The sequence below is a fragment of the Nansenia antarctica genome (genome assembly GCF_963989245.1).
Source record: "Nansenia antarctica genome assembly, chromosome: 18".
In the NCBI taxonomy this organism is placed as follows: Eukaryota; Metazoa; Chordata; class Actinopteri; order Argentiniformes; family Microstomatidae; genus Nansenia; species Nansenia antarctica.
In genome coordinates this window covers 13,556,461-13,576,335 of record NC_137691.1, presented here as the reverse complement: position 1 = coordinate 13,576,335, position 19,875 = coordinate 13,556,461, and positions in this window count along the sequence as shown.

Sequence of the window (19,875 nt, the reverse complement as noted above, 5' to 3'; positions counted from 1 at the left end):
TCCACCACTTCCCTTGGCCGTGCATCATTCCAGTTTGCTGCCCCCTCTGACTGGAATGCTCTGCAAAAAACCCTCAAACTGGATAAACTCATCTCCCTCTCTGCCTTCAGACTCACTATTTCAGACACCCTCACTGATTCCTGCACATGCTTCTCTTCTCTGTAGGGCAGCACTTGTATTCATTCCCTTTACACACCCCCTCTGTCCACCTGCACTTGTTTTTATGCCCCCATACGCTCATGTCTGCTCATTCTCTGCTTTTAAGCTTTTCTGTGTTAATGTTAATACTGTTTTCTAATGTTTGTTGGCCTGTTTCGTAAGTGCTTATTGCTGTTGTTGTACGTATTTGGTGGCTGTGTCTCAGTGGTTATTGTTGTACCGTATTTATGTTTGCTTGACTGTGTCTCAGTGTGTATCGTTGTATTGGTTTGTTTACTGGCTGTCTTAGTGTCCATGTTGTATCGCTGTGTTGATTGGTCGTGTCTCAGTGGTTATTGTTGTGTTTGCTTGGCTGTGTCCCAGTGCGTTTTGTTGTATTGTATTGTCTTGTGTTGCCTGTCTGCTTTTTGGCTGTGTCCCAGTGCGTTTTGTTGTATTGTATTGTCTTGTGTTGCCTGTCTGCTTTTTGTGCTTACTGTTGTATTCCATTATTGATGTCTGTTAGTGCTTTTGTTGTATTGTTTGTGTTACATGCATGTGTTTAATGCTTATTGTGCTTTGTTTTTAACATGTTTTATCTTTCAGCCCCCCTCCCCTTTCCCCTTATTGCAGGCCGGCATTGTAAATAAGAATTTTGTTCTTAATTGTCTCGCCTGGTACAATAAAGGTAAAAAAATAAAATAAAATAAAAGTTAGGGGCCTTGCATGCCGCACCATACATACAACATGGAAACAAAGTTATCATATCCTACATGTATGCTTTTTGTTAATGATAACAACGTTTTCCTGTTCTAAGTGATAGTGGAATATGACAACAGAATGAATGACGTGTGTGTCTGGTGGTGTTGTGTGTGTGTGTGTGTGTGCGTGTGTGTATGTGTGTGTGTGTGTAGGAGGGCTACTGGGAGTGCAGCCCTGCGATGGGCGCTCTGCTGGAGGTGGAGGTGAACGTGTTCGCCAACGTCTACCTGAGGAAGAAAGGCATCGCCTCTCTAGGTACAGGAGAGACTCTGCTGTGTGTGTGTGTGTGTGTGTGCGTGTGCGTGCACTTGTGTGTGTGTGTTTGGTGTGTCAGGTGCATGGTCTTACTGTGTGTGTGTGATGTGTGTGTTAGTTGGGGCCTTAGGGATATTTTTGTGCAAATTTGTGCAAAAGCACCAGATTTGGCCCAGATGTAGCTCAGAGTTATGCTCTAATGATTTAGCCAGGGCGCCCGAGCCAACGACCATCGGGGTCGCCATGGCGGCCAAATCAATATGGCCGCCCTCCGAAAAAGGTTTCGGCTATAACTTTTGAACCAAATGAACTAGAAATGCAAGCCTGGTGTCTATTTTATGTTTTTTGACTATTAGAAACACATTAGAATGCTTATATTCATGATTGGGTGTGTCTGGACCCCTAATTTGCATAGTGCATTTTTTTTTTCCGTTTGGCTTTTGGGTCAGGTCGATTGGCAAATGTCAATGTCCTTGCTGTGACGTATTGCGTCGGTCTTGCAGGTGTGATGGGTGCCGCCAAATGCATTGTACTTCTGACATTGACATTCTCATATATATATTAATATAATATATATTGATATAGATTCTGACTTAAGCTTTGAGCCTCACATCAAATCTATCACTAGAAATGCTTTTTATCATCTACGGAATATTGCAAAAGTTAGACATTTTCTCCGGCAAGCTGATGCAGAAGTGTTAATGCATGCTTTTGTTATTACACGTTTGAACTATTGTAACAGTCTCCTTTCTGGTCTTACGAAGAAAGCTATTGGCCAGCTGCAATTAGTCCAAAATGCAGCAGCGAGAGTTTAAACCAAAACAAGCAGACAACCTCATATAACTCCTATTTTATTTTCTACACTGGCTTCCTGTTTAGTTCAGAATAGATTTCAAGATCCTTCTGCTTGTTTATAAAGCTCTCACTGGCATAGCACCAGAATATCTGAAAGACCTTTTGCTAGCATATCAGCCCAATAGAGCTCTCAGGTCTTCTGCTAGCATATCAGCCCAATAGAGCTCTCAGGTCTTTTGCTAGCATATCAGCCCAATAGAGCTCTCAGGCCTTCTGCTAGCATATCAGCCCAATAGAGCTCTCAGGTCTTCTGACGCTGGTTTTCTCTGTGTACCACATGTACAAAAGAAGAGATTTGGTGAGGCTGCATTCTCATTTTATGCACCCAAATTGTGGAATGCACTGCCAGTTTACATTAGGGATGAAACCTCAGCAAATATGTTCAAGTCAAGACTAAAAACCCATCTTTTTAATATTGACTAAATAATTAAATTAAGATGATAAAAACCCATCCTTTTAATATTGCATTTAAGTTACAAAATAATTAAATTAAGATTATATAATGATTAAAGCACTTTGAGCTGCAACATTTGCAGGAAAAGCACTATACAAATATAGTTATTATTATTATTATTATTATTATTATTATTCTCGGTTGCAGGTTGGCATCTTCTGTATTAGCTGCACAGGGTTTGAGGAACTCTGGACCATGGAGGACGATATCATTGAACACTCGTAAGGGTTCAGCAACAGATGTTGTGAGACAGTCAAGGAGCCGTCAAATGTGTGGCCTCGTTGTAAGCAGTACTTGTGTAAAACCAAGGCGGCCCTCATCAACAGAATTGCCTCATCCTGAGCCAATTGTTCCTCTTAGACACTTGTTCCTTGTTTGCGATGTAGGTTTCCCTCCCCTTCTGGTGTTCACTCTATTCAGGCAGATAGCTGAGGAGATGTTGCTTGAATGTTGTTGTGTGGGGTTCATAATCAGACACAAACACCTGTGTTCTTTCATAAGGTTCCTGTAGAGTTGCCGTAATAGGAGATTGTGAAGGAGGAACTGAATCCTCAACCAGAGCAACAATTTGTGCAATAGTTAGATGGTCAAAGGTTGTCCCCCACTCACTGGTAGATGCTTCCCCTTCTGACGCCCTGGCCTGGCAGTGTCATGAGATGCTTGCCGTTTTGCCAGTGGCGGCTGGTGCTAAAATGTTTGGGTGGGGCACAGGTTATGGGGGAAGAATATCAACTTTAAAATCTGGATTTACAGTCAATTTTAGCATGAGAATAGCTCTACCCCCCTGTACAGACCTCGCCATCCCCTCTACCCCCCTGTACAGACCTCTTCATCCCCTCTACCCCCCTGTACAGACCTCTTCATCCCCTCTACCCACCTCTACAGACCTCTTCATCCCCTCTACCCACCTCTACAGACCTCTCCATCCCCTCTACCCACCTCTACAGACCTCTCCATCCCCTCTACCCCCCTGTACAGACCTCTTCATCCCCTCTACCCCCTGTACAGACCTCTCCATCCCCTCTACCCCCTGTACAGACCTCTCCATCCCCTCTACCCCCCTGTACAGACCTCTCCATCCCCTCTACCCCCTGTACAGACCTCTCCATCCCCTCTACCCCCTGTACAGACCTCTTCATCCCCTCTACCCTCCTCTACAGACCTCTTCATCCCCTCTACCCTCCTCTACAGACCTCTTCATCCCCTCTACCCCCCTGTACAGACCTCTTCATCCCCTCTACCCCCCCTGTACAGACCTCTCCATCCCCTCTACCCTCCTCTACAGACCTCTCCATCCCCTCTACCCTCCTCTACAGACCTCTCCATCCCCTCTACCCCCCTGTACAGACCTCTTCATCCCCTCTACCCCCCTGTACAGACCTCTTCATACCCTCTACCCCCCTGTACAGACCTCTTCATCCCCTCTACCCCCCTGTACAGACCTCTTCATCCCCTCTACCCCTCTGTACAGACCTCTTCATCCCCTCTACCCCCCCTGTACAGACCTCTTCATCACCTCTACCCCCTGTACAGACCTCTTCATCACCTCTACCCCCCCTGTACAGACCTCTTCATCACCTCTACCCCCCTGTACAGACCTCTTCATCACCTCTACCCCCCCCTGTACAGACCTCTTCATCACCTCTACCCCCCCAGTTTTCTCTACAATTTCTACAATTTTCTCTCTACAGTTTCTACACGTCAACGTGTACCGAAACACTTGTTTCCAACGTGGTCCTACGTTTCTCCTACACCAAGACACATACAAAGAGCATAGAAACATACAAAGAGCATAGAAACATACAAAGAGCATAGAAGATACAATCAGAATACAGTCTGCCATTCCTTCTCCCAGCATCGATTTGGTTTTCCTATCATGACTGAAGGACAGATGATTCACTTACTTACACAAGTTTGACTTCGGTAATAGGTCCAGTTGCAATATCAAGTTGGGAACAAAAGATGCCTCCTTCTAATCCATTTGTTCAATTTGTTTACAAAGTCCGGTAGTGGAAAGCAGAACAACGCATTTGTTACTTCACATCCCGCTAGCCATGTTTTCTTCTCATACCAACCCCTCGTAAATCCTCGGTTATACGATTTTCCAATTTTCCCTGCCTTATAAACTTGCTTTATAATTAAATTTGGTCTGGGTGGTCCTAATTCCTTTACTGTTAATTTCTCCTGGTTGCTACGACGGCTGAACGGTGTTTCTTTTAAAGATTCAACCGAGTTGTTCAGAACATTACTAGCCATGGTGAAGCAGGTGAACGAACGTGACGCCGGCCGTATGACATGACGTAAGCACGTACGATTCTTTGTGCATGTCCCAAAACCCCATAGACAAATGACCGAATGGCCTGAAGTTACCAAAATAGATTTTACATGCAAGTCTACGAGAACAGCCTAGTGCAATTTCGAGTAGACTGAAAGTTGCCCTGAAAGGGGCGGGACTTGAAGCTGATTGGAACATACTCCACAGAACACTAGCTGATTGGACTATGATATACTCCACAGAACACTAGCTGATTGGACTATGATATTCAGAAGCAACACTGTCTAGAAGTCATAGAAAAAAAATCTCTCTCTTCTCCCTTTGGTGGGGCATTGTCCAATTGCCCCTAATGAACCAGCCTCCCCTGCGTTTTGCTGCATATCGCAACATGAGATAACATTTGGCATGTAGTACACACCTGCTGCGTTCACATCGGAAGCTTGTGTAACTAATCTACCAAGAAGTTTACAGGATTCTGCCCAGCTTTTCAGATCGGAATCAACATTATATGTTACTGCCTTGTGAAGGTCATCCATATCTCCCCCTCACATATGACACAATGAATGCCACAGGCTTTGGGTTGACATGATCGAAGCTTTTTAGGACTCACTACTAAGGAGGAGCCAACGTCATACTTTGGAGCCCTTTTGACACGACAACTACTACAGTAGCTTCTACAGAGTTTGTGATACATAGCATTATGTGTTTTAAGCGTTGCTGCAATACCTGAACCGTCATTCAACTGATCAATTGTAACATTAACAGAAGAAGGAAGAACATTAGCAATAGCTAAGAAATCTTTTTTTCCCTTTCTAGTGATACAAGTCCTTCATTTTTGGGTCTTTGCAATGGTTCATCAGCATCTCATTGGCAGAGACAGCATAGGTCCCAATTAATGGTGCCGCTACTAGAGGTAGAGGTAGAGGCCATATTGTGATGACATAATACATGACTTACGTGAGATTGAGGAAATTGTAGCCTACATGTTGTCGTTGCAGGAAATAGTAGTTGTAGACAGAAGTAAAACAAGACAATACCTTATTTTCAGCATGTCTCCTATCAATTGGAATGATAAGAATGCATATGACAATGGGCTGTGTTTGTGTAAACAGAAGAAGGCATCAGTCATTGTTATCTTGATAGCTAGCTACTGTAGAATATTACAGGCTGGCTCCACTACCAGCGTTGCGTCACCTCGCCATCGGCGTTGCATTAACTTGACATTGTACCTGCTCCACCGTCATTTGTCGCATATAAAAATATAGATTTTTCCACCTCAGGTATCAGCCGTTCGTCATCCATTTCTGCAACAAGCTTCAAGCACCTGTGGTGATTCACAATTCGCAATAGCTGCGACCAGGCACGAGCTATAGAGTAGTTGGCTACGTGCATTTTCAATCTGGTATCTTCTCTACTAGTGGATTAACCGCTGTGGTGATTTAACTGATGATAAAAAGACATCAAGTGTAGACTACAAACAGAGCAAAACAAGAAAACAACACCAGAAAACAACCAATATACAATTATAACCAACAACCAATATACAATTGTAAATATACGTTCGCGTTCGCCATCAGAAATCAAACTTTGCCGAATTTTTACTTTGGACGCAGCCATCGGCCGCAACGCAACGTGGACGCAACGTAGGCAGTGGAGCACCTTTCATTGATTACAAAAGCAACGTAGGCAGTGGAGCACCTTTCATTGATTACAAAAGCAACGTTCCCTGGCTGACAGCAATTCCGGACGCAACGCAACGCAGACGCAACGCTCGATGGCCATAGTGGAGCCTGGGCGTTAGCTAGCCAGCTAACTAGTCGTAGTCGACATAGTCGTAGCCTCTGGGAGTTAAAGGGAAGCCTTGTCTGCCTCTTAGACATGACTACATCGTAATGATTACAAAGATGCCACTTGAAATGCATGAAATCCAAGTTTATTACATATTCACCTAGTATTTTGACTGACTGTCAGTCACGAATGGTCCCAGTATTGTGGCTTCAGTTGGGTTGTAATTGTGCTTGCTGCAGAGCACGATGTTATTGCTGATATTTTTGTTTTAATCCTGTTCTTTTACCAACTGCTAAAGCCGAGTACACACTAGACGATTTTAACCCCGATTTAGCTGTCGCCGACCAGTTTTCGCGGTCGGAGACAAAATCCTCCAGTCGTTGCAAACCCGGAGACGCGCCGTCTCCGACGCTCGTTTAGTGTGACATGTATTTATTTACCATCATATTTTTCAATATAAAACAGTATGATATGGCAGATATATATGGTACATTGCAGTCGTCCCGCTCCAGTTCTAGTAGATCGCTGACATCATGTTATTTGATGTACACATTTCACAGCAAGAGAATTCCAATTTGTGGCAAACACCCAACAATTGTTCGTTCACTAAACATTATAACATGAACACAGTGAGGATTCAAACAAACAACATAATTAATACACTCTGCAATTGGCTACTACAATGTTGCCAAAATCAACTAGGCCTATCTAATGTTCGAAAACGAATCTACAAATATTAATCTGCGTACCGTATATCTATGGTACAACCGTCTTGCCTGTTGTGTATTATTATCATTGCCGACACAGGTCTAATCATAACTGAACATCTGATAATAAGGTGAAGGGCAGTATTATTCATCTTTACTTTATTGGGTGAATAAACTCACTATGAATGATTGTACAGTTGTCTATAGGCAAGAATGGGCTGAAGCAAAAGTAGTTACAGACTCGCTCAAAATGTAGCGAGATCAGGAGACTACTAATTGTAAATAGTAATCCACAATTATGGTTATTACTGGTGGCCTGAGGTGGTCCAGTGGTCTAGCACCGTGTTCTACAGTGATAAACAAAAAACACATTATATACAATATTATAAACATCAGTTTGTTATATAATATTCGTTGGTGAGTACATGCATAATCAAACGTAGACTACTGCAATTACTTTGCTGCGGTAGCTATGCATGCACCACACAACTTGATAGGTACATACTGTGCAGTGTATCATTCATAACTGTACATAGGCTACACATATCATATCTCATCACTATTGCATGGAACCTGGATAGTACAAACTGTACAGTTTATACAGTTGGATAGTACAAACTGTACAGTTTATCATTTTCATAACTGTCTGTACATATACATAACTGGCCCCACCTCCTCTACACAGCAGTCGGGCTGCCCGATCACGTCTCTTCACAACACTGGCTCCCCGCTGGTGGAATGAGCTCCCCACGGCTGTCAGAACGGCAGAGTCACTACCCATCTCAATCTTCCGTCGTAGACTGAAGACCTATCTCTTCAGGTTACATCTTAACTGTTCCTCCTGAGACATCTTCTGACCCTCACCACTACGTCTCCTAAAGACACCCGCTTTCCCCTCTACTGTGTCCCTAAGAACTTCTACTGCCCCCCTTGTACTGTTTCTCAGTTTCTCCAGTAAAAAAAAAAAAAAAAAAAAGAACTTTTAGTAGAAGGCGATAGGGAGAAGGTTTTTCCTTCTATCAGTGGCCCCGGGCCCGAGCTAGATTACTCTTCCTGCAACGAATGGTGGATTGCTGATTCACATGCTTGGTATTCAAATGTATTGATTGTAAGTCGCTTTGGAATAAGGCGTCTGCTAAATGCCAAAAATGTAAATGTAAATGTACATAATAATAATAATAATAATTCATTAAATTTATATAGCGCTTTTCCGAGGCTCAAAGACGCATATCTTATGTATCCCTATTGCTATATATAGCCTATATATAAACACATTATGTTACATACTTATCAGTCTTATCGACTGTATCTAATTCAGCACTGAAGCCTGAAGTTTGAGCACAGTGTGTGTCCCCTTGCTACCTCTGCTGATATAAAAGATAATTGCAGCCTTGGAGAAAAAGATGGCAGCCGAATTCCAAGGCAAATACACAGACACACACAGAAATACTGCAAAATCGCTTAATACTAACTCGATTTTGAAAATGTAAAGATGCTGGGTGGTAGAACGCACATATCTAGGAAAAGTCATGAAAGGAGGGTCCTGACATTTGATCGAGTGCAAAGGTAGATTTTTTTGACAAAACAATGAAACCATTCACCCCCTCCCCCAAGCCGGGAGAAATCAGGCTGAATAAAAGCTTATTTTGCTGATCAAGTACACGTATATAATTATCGTGAAACTGTTTTAAAACATGTACTTAAAACGGGTACTTCAAAACTTTGTTGTGTGTTGTAAAAAACCCTGAAAATCTGACTTTTAGGTCATAAATAGTTTGACGACCGATTTGACCACTTTATATTCTGCGCCTGTAGCTCCAAACACCAGCTGCCATCACATTGATTTCTTTTTGTTTTTACATTCGTCAGACAATTGCAGGAGGAATTTCACTTGTCCGAACATAAAATGCACTAACAAGCCTTAGTGTGGGACCCTGCCCAAACCCCCCTGTACAGTTTCTCTACTGTAATCATTAAACAAATCTTCCTTCCTCCAGCATTATGACTGCCAATGGCCCCTGGCCCGAGCAGAGATGTTTTTGTCTTGTGATGCTGATTGATAGACAATTCACTTACTTAGATAAATGTATTTATTTGTAAATGCAAGTCGCGTTAGATCAAATAAAATAAAACATGTAAATATAAGTAAATCTCCCTAACTACAGTCACAGGAACCTGAACAGTAATTGGACTTAATGCAGAGCAAAAGCAAAAGACCATGGGTTAGGGTGGAAAAGCAAGCTTGTGACTGTTCAAAGTGATTTATCCAGTACACAACGTAAGAGATGAGAACAAACCATGTGGGGAGCCCTGCAAAAAAATAAAAATACAATGCATATCATACTATATGCACAGCAAAAGCTTTGTATGGACAAAGAGCCTATCCACATTAATCAAACAATTACTTAAAAAATAGAAAGACTACGTTAAGCATATTTACAAATAGAACCAAATCACCTTTCACTCTTGATTGAAATCTGGTACGGTTTCTCTCCTGTGTGTGTTCTCTGGCATGTCTTTAGGTTTCCTGCCTGCTTGAAACTCTTCCTGTGTGTGTTTTCTGATGTTTCTTAAGGCTATCTGCTCGATTGAAACTCTTCCCACACTGGGAGCAGTGGTATGGTTTCTCTCCTGTGTGTATTCTCTGATGATCCTTTAGGGTTCCTGCTTGACTGAAACTCTTCCCACACTGGGAGCACTGGTATGGTTTCTCTCCTGTGTGTATTCTCTGGTGCGTCTTCAGGTGTCCTGCGTGACTGAAACTCTTCCCACACTGGGAGCACTGGTATGGTTTCTCTCCTGTGTGTATTCTCTGGTGCATCTTCAGGTCTCCTGCTCCACTGAAACTCTTCCCACACTGGGAGCAGTGGTATGGTTTCTCTCCTGTGTGTATTCTCTGGTGTAGCTTTAGGTTTTCTGCTCGACTAAAACTCTTCCCACACTGGGAGCACTGGTATGGTTTCTCTCCTCTGTGTAATCTCTGGTGCCTCTTCAGGTCTCCTGCTTGACTGAAACTCTTCCCACACTGGGAGCACTGGTATGGTTTCTCTCCTGTGTGTACTCTCTGGTGCGTCTTCAGGTGACCGGCATCAATGAAACTCTTCCCACACTGGGAGCACTGGTATGGTTTCTCTCCTGTGTGTATTCTCTGGTGTATCTTTAGGTTTTCTGCTCGACTAAAACTCTTCCCACACTGGGAGCACTGGTATGGTTTCTCTCCTGTGTGTATTCTCTGGTGTAGCTTTAGGGTTTCTGCTCGACTAAAACTCTTCCCACACTGGGAGCACTGGTATGGTTTCTCTCCTCTGTGTAATCTCTGGTGCGTCTTCAGGTCTCCTGCTTGACTGAAACTCTTCCCACACTGGGAGCACTGGTATGGTTTCTCTCCTGTGTGTATTCTCTGGTGCGTCTTCAGGTCTCCTGCTCCACTGAAACTCTTCCCACACTGGGAGCAGTGGTATGGTTTCTCTCCAGTGTGTATTCTCTGATGGTTCTTCAGGACTCCTGCATTAGTCTGTGGGTGTGTTTTATGGTGATTCTTCCGCCTTGAGCTCCTGTGTTGTTTATGGTTTCCTAATGTGGTGGAGCTGGGCTCGCTGTCTGAACCTGGGTTGGAGCTCTGCTGGTCTGTAAAAATAGGAACATATACAGGGTTACATAGGCAAGTTTAACTTTAATATATAAGTTTAGGCAAGGCAAGTTGATTTGTATAGCACATTTGATACAACAGGGGCAATTCAAAGCGCTAAAGGCGGGCCGCCACGAATGAATTTCCTCTGCCACTGATTGATTGATGCTGACCTGAAGGTAGTACTACCCAAGTTCTATCAGCATGTTAAATGTGCAACAAGAGGAGAAAAAACACTGGATAAGGTATACATCAAGATCAAGTATACCTATACTATCTACATGCCTATACTATCTACATGCCTATACAGTACTATCTACATACCTATACTATCTACATACCTTTACTATCTAGCGGAACAGGCTTACTTCCCGAACCTTGTTGACCCGACAACCTGTCATGTTGGAGCAGGGAGGTACCGGGGAAATCGTTTGAAACCCATGTCAGACACACACACACACACACACACACACACACACACACACACACACTCACTATCAAATACATTATCAAGCTGCAAAAATACACTTGATTACATGATATACTGTATTATAAATGGAATTGTATTTGTTCCATGTTGCATGGAAATTCGTTGACGATTACAGACATAATCAAATGTAGGTTGTTGCAATTACTTTGCTGCGGTAGCTATAGCGTGCAACACTCAACTGGGAGACCTACTGTACAGTCTATCATTCATAATTGTCTGTACATAGACATACAATATCCTATCACTATTGCGTATGTAACTTGGGTAAACCCTGTTGTAGAAAGAGCTTTATACAAGGTAGATTTTAAAAATGTAAGGATACTGGGTGGTAGAACGCATCGAGGAAAAGTCATGAAAGGTGGGTCCTGAAAAGGTGAGTTTAATTATTTTTTTACTTACTAGGTCAAATGACCCCACCCATGGCTGTTGTAGTGTTAATAATCTCATCTCCCTGGGGGAGTTCAAAACTCTGATTAATTGTGTGACAGTAGAGTGCTAGTAGACAGTTGCTATTCCTAAAATGGATTTTCTATCATATTTATCTCTCGTCCCTTGTCTGTTTTTATTATGTTTTATTCTCCAATTGTGTAAACTTGTACTTGAACTGTTGTGCTGTTGGCCAGGTCTGCCTCGAAAAATTGATTTTAATCGCAAGGGACCTTCTGGTTAAATAAAGATTAAATGAATACAAATAAATAAATATGCTAAGCCTGCCTGCGCGGCGCTAACATTATTAGCACAGTATATTTGTGCCAGCGTGGCAACATGGCATTCCTGTAATTTTAGCCCATGTTGCGTCGAAAGATAATAATAATAATAATAATAATAATAACTTTAATTTATATAGCGCCTTTCAAAAAACCCAAGGACGCTTTACAATTCAAGGGAATGATCAGACAGACAGAACAGAAAACAAACAAAGCAAAACTGAAAAATGTACTAGGGGCCAAAGGCCTTGGAGAACATATGTGTTTTGAGGGCTAATTTGAACGAGTCCAGGGTTGGGGGCATTGCGGATCACTGTGGGGAGGGAGTTCCAGAGAGTTCCAGAGAGTAGGTGCGGCCACGCTGAAGGCTCTGTCCCCAAAGGTCTGTAGGTTGCTGCGGGCGGTGGATAGCAGGCCCATGTCTGCGGACCGCAGGCTCCGGGAAGGGGTATGCTGGGGGAGGTCAGTTAGGTACTGGGGGGCGCAGGCGTGGAGGGATTTGTAGGTGAGGAGGAGGATTTTGTAAGTGATGCAGGACTTGACCGGGAGCCAGTGGAGGTGAATGAGGGTGGAGGTGATGTGCTGCCAGGGCTTGGTGTGGATGAGGACCCTGGCAACTGAGTTCTGCACGTACTGGAGCCTGTCCAGGGCTTTGTTGGGAACCCCGAACAGGACTCCATTACAATAGTCCAGACGGGAGGTGACGAAGGCGTGAATGAGGGTTTCAGCAACGGAGTCAGTGAGGGAAGGTCGTAGTCTGGAGATGTTTCTGAGGTGGAAGAAGGCGGATTTGGTGAAGGATTTTATGTGGGACTGGAAGGAGAGGGTGGAGTCCAGGATGACGCCCAGGTTACGGACTTCGGAGGATGGGGAGATGGAGCAGCCGTCGAAGTCCCCAACTTTCCGTAGCAGCGCCTTGGGTGCCACAACCATGAGCTCTGTTTTCTTACTGTTGAGTTTGAGGAGTGTAGCGCCCTATAATGTAATAATTTCCTGATAATGTAATAACACCTGATAATGTAATAAAATGTCCACTTCACTTAATAATGTAATAATGTAATAAAATAACCTGACTGATATTGTAATAACATTTTTACTGATAATGTAATACCTTATTACATTATTGGGAATTTATTACACTTTCAGGTGGGTCTTTTTTGTTTTTAAACTGATAATGTAATACTTGACAGATAATGTAATACTATGTTCATTTTCAATCCAGAGTTCTACAATTTGTTTTTTAAGAATCTAAGACTGTTGTATACACTGGATTTAAGAATCTAAGAATCTTATTTACACTGGATTTGAAATAACAGAATGACTACTGGGTTAAATGACAGACTTGCATATGTGCAGATTACTCAGGGACATGAACAAAACCTTTGGTAACTCTTCATTTGAGGAGGGGATACAGTGGGTGCGGAAAGTATTCAGACCCCTTCCGTTTTTCCACATTTTGTTGTATTATAACCTCAATTTAAAATGGATTAAATTAACATAATTTGCCATCAATCCACACACAATACCCCAGAATCACAACAGGAAATCAGTTTTATTTTTTTTAATGTTAGTAAACGTTTTAAAATTGAAATACTAGAAACCCCCCATGTAGAAAGTATTCAGACCCTTTGCTATGACACTGTAAAAGCTAAAATGCAAAAATGTCATCAACAAATGACTCCATACGTTTTTTGGAATGAACATATTTGTTTTTATAGGGTTTCTAATTTGCATAGTAGTCAATGAGACTCTGTGTAGATCAGGTTGCCATAAAACATTGAGAAAATGGAGAGTAACAAAACTGCTCAGGAATGTGACCCTGAGGCCTGGGGAGACTTACAAAAAAGTTGAATGGTGGAGGGGTAAAAGCACAGCCGATGGGACAACATCATGCCAGTCACTCTACAAAATTGGACTATAACCGAATGGCAAAAAATAATCCCTTAATGTAAAAAATAATCTCTCTCGTATCCATAATTGTGTTTTGCAGGAAATGTGTTTATTTGGTTTTACTACAAAGCATTACGTTTAGTACAATTTTGTAGATTTTTTGATTTCATGTTGTGATTCTGGGGTATTGTGTGTGGATTGATGGCAAATTATTTTAATTTAATCCATTTTAAATTGATTCTATAATACAACAAAATGTGGGAAAACTGAAGGGGTCTGAATACTTTCCGCACCCACTGTACATATGCATTCATTCATTCAACACCTACATACACACTTACATGACACCTGACACAAACATAGGCCTACATATCCCCTCATAAATTGTTATTATATCACTTTCATCATCTTCCTCTGCACATATGCAAGTCTGTCATTTAACCCAGTAGTCATTCTGTTATTTCAAATCCAGTGTAAATAAGATTCTTAGATTCTTAAATCCAGTGTTAATAAGATTCTTAGATTCTTAAATCCAGTGTAAATAAGATTCTTAGATTCTTAAATCCAGTGTATACAACAGTCTTAGATTCTTAAAAAAAAAAAAAAGTAGAACTCTGGATTGAAAATGAACATAGTATTACATTATCTGTCAAGTATTACATTATCAGTTTAAAAACAAAAAAGACCCACCTGAAAGTGTAAGAAATTCCCAATAATGTAATAAGGTATTACATTATCAGTAAAAATGTTATTACAATATCAGTCAGGTTATTTTATTACATTATTGGTCAATTATTACATTATTGGGTTTTATTACATTTTCGATGGAGTTAAGTGGACATTTTATTACATTATCAGGTGTTATTACATTATCAGGAAATTATTACATTATAGGGTGCTACAAGGAGGTTAGATGTCATCCAGGTTTTTATTTCGAGCAGGCAGTTGATGAGGGACTGGGGGGGGAGCGGAGAGGATGGGGTGGAGCTGAGGTAGATTTGGGTATCGTCGGCGTAGCAGTGGTAGTTAAAGCCGTGACGACGGAGGATCTGTCCGAGTACAGAGCCTTGCGGGACGCCTTGGTTGACTGGGGCTGGGGGGGAGCTTGAGCCGTGGATGGAGACAAACTGTTCCCTGTTGGAGAGGTATGATGTGAACCAGGAGAGGGCTGTACCAGTGACACCCAGGTGGGTGGAGAGGCGGTTGAGGAGGATGGTGTGGGAGACAGTGTCGAAGGCAGCAGAGAGGTCCAGGAGGATGAGGATACTGATTCCATTGTGTGTGTGGTGTGCGCCGATATTCCCAATACAGCACACCACATACATAAAGATTGGGGATGCACGATATTATCAGCGCCGATATTTATGGGAAATTAATGTTATTAAATATTTATCGGTTTTATTACATTTTAGCCGATATAGAGCCGATAATATGAAGCCAGAAATATTTCCAGTTCCGGTTGTCACGCTCATGATGCTGCGCCTGCGTACAGCCACGCAGTGTAGAGACGAGAGCGAAACATGGCTTCCCCGGTGTGGACATTTTTCTGAGTTTCTGAGGCAGATAGTGCGTTTGCAATTTGCAATACATGTTCGGCAAAAGTTCGGAAAGGAGGGCAAAGGTCTACGAGTTACAACACAACGAATCTCATAAGTCACCTGAAGATTCACCATTGCAAGCACGCTGTATGGAAGGAATATGATTTTGGCATTGAATACAGCGATGAGGGAACGAAAACAGTTAACAGAAACGCGTGTCGCAGAAATGCTTCACGCGTGTCGTATATGCACATAATATGCGCACAATGCATATATGGGCTACACCACTCGCATACGTGAAACCGCTATAAATAGCTCTCTTAATATGTATACTTTGAGGAATTGATTCATTGTTATTGTTGTCCGGAGGCTATCGGTAATCGGCTATCGGTTTACATGGCTTGTAAATATACTTTCGTTTTAGGACGTGTTCAAAAGCAAGGACTGTGTGATCATCTAATTATGTGTAGTTATGTGTTTTTAGCATGTTGATGTTCTATCAGCATGTTGTGATGTTATTAAAATACAGTTGAAACTTTCGTAGTGCTGTGCTTTGTTAGCCGCTAGCTGTTAGCAGCATTTATTTCCGGTTTCCTGGATGACAGCCTTTCTTACCTTCAGGTGTGCATGAACTACAGGTTATCAAATGTGAAATTATATCTGTTCTCATATCGCTTATGATATCGGTTATCGGCCACAGGGAAGCGGGTAAACATCGGTTATCGGTATCGGTTAGAAAAAATGCATATTGTGTATCCCTAATAAAGATCTGTCGTTACGACAGTCTAGAGTCTCGTTCCCCAAGCCAGAAATCTTGCGTGATCAAACGTGATCTAACGTAGTACCCTGATTAACCTGTACGAGGCAGCCATGTGCGACAGGGCAAATAAAGTGCTGAAGAACGAAAAGAAGAAGTCAGCTCGCTTCTTGATTGGCTACATTCCATCCACGTCACAATCGGACTCGGGAGCAGGGTTGCCAGATGGGATTGACACTCTCTAGGATAACCACAGTCTAAAACCACTAATTCCACAAAAAAAAACTAGCCCATCTGGCAACCCTGCTCGAGAGTTGTCAGGAGTCGGGAGTTGCCCACACACAAGAGGACTTTTGATCGTAAACATTGAACACGTTTAATATTTACGATTGTCGGCCCCGACCACTTTCCGAGCAGATTGTCGTGAGAAATTGAATCTTAAAACACCTCACACCACAGGATAATCTTGTAGGATAATCTTTAGAGCCATCCGATAATCGGGCATTTGCTGTCCTTGGTCGGAAGGAGGGAAATCAGCCAGATTATCTTTATGTGTGTACCAGGCTTTACAGAGAAAATCCCCATTCATAGTTTTTCTTTGTCACTTCACTTGCTTCACTCATACCGAACCGTGGGCCAACTGAAATTAATATTCTTACTTCCCCTTTACATTGTGTGAGTCTCCATTTTTATTACGGCCAAGAGCCGGTTATTATCATTTTTATATGTTATGATTATGATCATTTGTTGTCGTCATACGAAAATTGTCTTTTTTCATTGGCAATTTTCATTGTGCTATTGAAATTCTTGGTGTGCTACCAAATTTTTCAACATGGTAGCACAGTGCTACCTGGGGAAAAGGTAAGCGTCAAGCCCTGCTTAGCTAGCCAAAGTATTTGTTACGGTATGTTTACAGGGTTTTTCCTGGCTCAAAATGAGGCGGAGGTGGTACCACAGGCGTTTGACATCGGGGGGACCCATGAAGCGGGGCTGTCTGGGGATCCTCACACGGGCATCAAACACTTAATTTCTTGCATTCTGGTGAATTGATATGCACCAATTTGTGCCTTTTCTGCATCAATTTATGGTGGAAATTTCATTATTTATGTAAAGGATTACACAATATTCAGGCACCAGATGACCATTCAAAATATAATGCAATATAAGGCTCTCAGGCATTCTGTACTTCCAAAGTCGAGAGCTAAAGCAAATAATATTAATAATTTAATTTGACAGAATACATGCTACTGAAAACAGCTGGTTGACTGTCCGCTGTGAAAAAGCTTGTCCGTAACGTCCGTTACACTTTGCGGAGCTCCTGTAAACAGCTGGTGGGGAACAGCGCTGGACCGGAAGCTAACCAGCCGTATTAGTAGAAGTGAAGTGATTGTGCATGTAGTCTGATTATCATTATTCATGATCGCAGAGAATTCAGCTACATTTTCAATTATTAGTTCTATTCTGTCATGAGCATCAGAGAATGACTGACAGGCCGGTAGAATATGAGAATGGGATCATTTGAATAATATATTCTAATATATTAGCCTATAAGCGTGTGTGTTTCATGCAATACCATTATTGCATGAAATGGTCAACATTTGAATGTTGTCAGCTACGAAGCGGATGTGTTTACTAGAACATGGAAATGCAAACGCTAATCACATTATTGCATTACAATTGTCATATTGACTCAAGTAATGCAGGACAAAGTGGAAAATGCTATTGTGGGATGGCATAGTAATTTTCAGTTCAGAATGAACTTTTTTCAGAATGAACTTGCATACCAGCTACATGAAAATTAAAATGCAAATCATACGATTGCATTTGATTTAGAATATTGACCGAAAGAATGCGTGCAAAAGTGGAACAAGCAATTGCAATCTCAAATTGCATTAACATTTGAATTAAGTCCACTATATGCTTCCATACACTGGTAGCACTGACTTTACAACAGGGCAATTACACTCACCAATAACAAAGACTTACCATCCATCTCACTGTCTTTCATCTCCACTCTTCCTCTGTCCTCTTCTTTTACCATCACTCCCTCCTCTCTCATTTGGTCTCCTCCATCCTCTTCTTTTACCATCACACCATACTCCTCTACATCTTCTTCCTCCAGCTTCACTGCCACCATCTCTGGACCCCACTGTGGGCTTTTCAGGGCTGGAGAACCACAGCCAGATCCGGGGGACTCGGTGCATTCTGGTTCATACATGGTTACCATGGTTACATGAGCTGAAGAGGACCTGCGGCTAGAAACACTGGAGGCACAAACAACGCAGGGTCGATTAGAAATGACAGACAAACAGTTCACTGAACTCCCTTCTAGACTGACAGGACACGTCCTGCAAATGGACATGGATTACTGATTGTATTTGTTGTAATTAAAGGGTCTGGAAAGTAGACATTAAATGGTTCCAATTGTATTTTGTTTCCAGGAAAAATGTTAACACAAAATAAATGGAAATAAGCTTCTTGTTAGGCTCAACTTCCTGGTCAGACAGTTCCGAGGGCTGTATGGGCGTGGACTTTGCACGCTTGACTGGCAGCTCCCTTTCAAGCTAGCTTGCTGCGATATCATACATGACATTCATCTATTAGATGTGCTTATAGTTCTGCCCTTTAATTACCAACTGTTTAGCTGCTGTTGAAATGTGTTACTGAGCTAATTCAATTACAAATCGACTTATTAGTCATGTAACTGGCAGTATGATTCATCATATCAATTCAATGACCACCATTTGCATACTTGACACCTGGCACCCTATGGTGAATTATTGAACACAATACTTGTGGACAGGATTCACAGCTTGTGTGTGACTTACTGATCAGTTGGAGCACAATGGTGTTGCTCTCGTCTTCTAATTTGCTGCTGTATTGTCACAATATCCGCCATGTTTAATTTCTTCCCACACTGGACGTAGCACTGGCGCATGTCGTCATGACCACAACCATGTTTCATTTGCCCAGAGATTTGCCCTGCCGCTGTCCTTCTCTGCTGTTCCTGTAATCCAATCACTGAGCTGCTCTTGTGACCACCTGACTCACATCCAGGATGTGATTGGTCCGCCCTAGCGCGGCCTGTGGTTGGCCTTTGTTGAGAGGAATTCCTACCATAGCACTCTTCGATCTTGACCTCTTGACCTCTAGTCTTGACCTCTGAACTGGCGTTACTTTCACTATCCATGTCATTCGGTGCTTCAGAGAGTCGATGCCCCTCTTTAAGAGCATGTGCATCTTGCCCTGAGGCATTTGTGCTGAGCATCTCATCTTTGGCCTTTTGGTTTTTGATGTAGTCCCGTAAAAACCTATCCCACGGTGTGTCGTACTCTTCTTTAATGTTAGGAGAGTGATGGTTCCTACTGTGGGTGGGAGGTGGTGGTAGTGGTGGTGGCTGGAGACTAATAAGATTGTCCTTCCGGTGGTTCTGTCCTTCTGTCTCTGCATCAGAGGACCCAAGGTGTGTCCTCTGGCTCTCTGACACTGAATAAGCAGAAGCATCCATCTCACTGCCCAGATGGAGAGTTAACAGTGCAGGGAATCCTACCAACACAGATGATCAAAATATTAAAACAGAGTGACAGAATTTCATCAAAACATTATACTTTTTCTTCTTTTTTTTTTAACC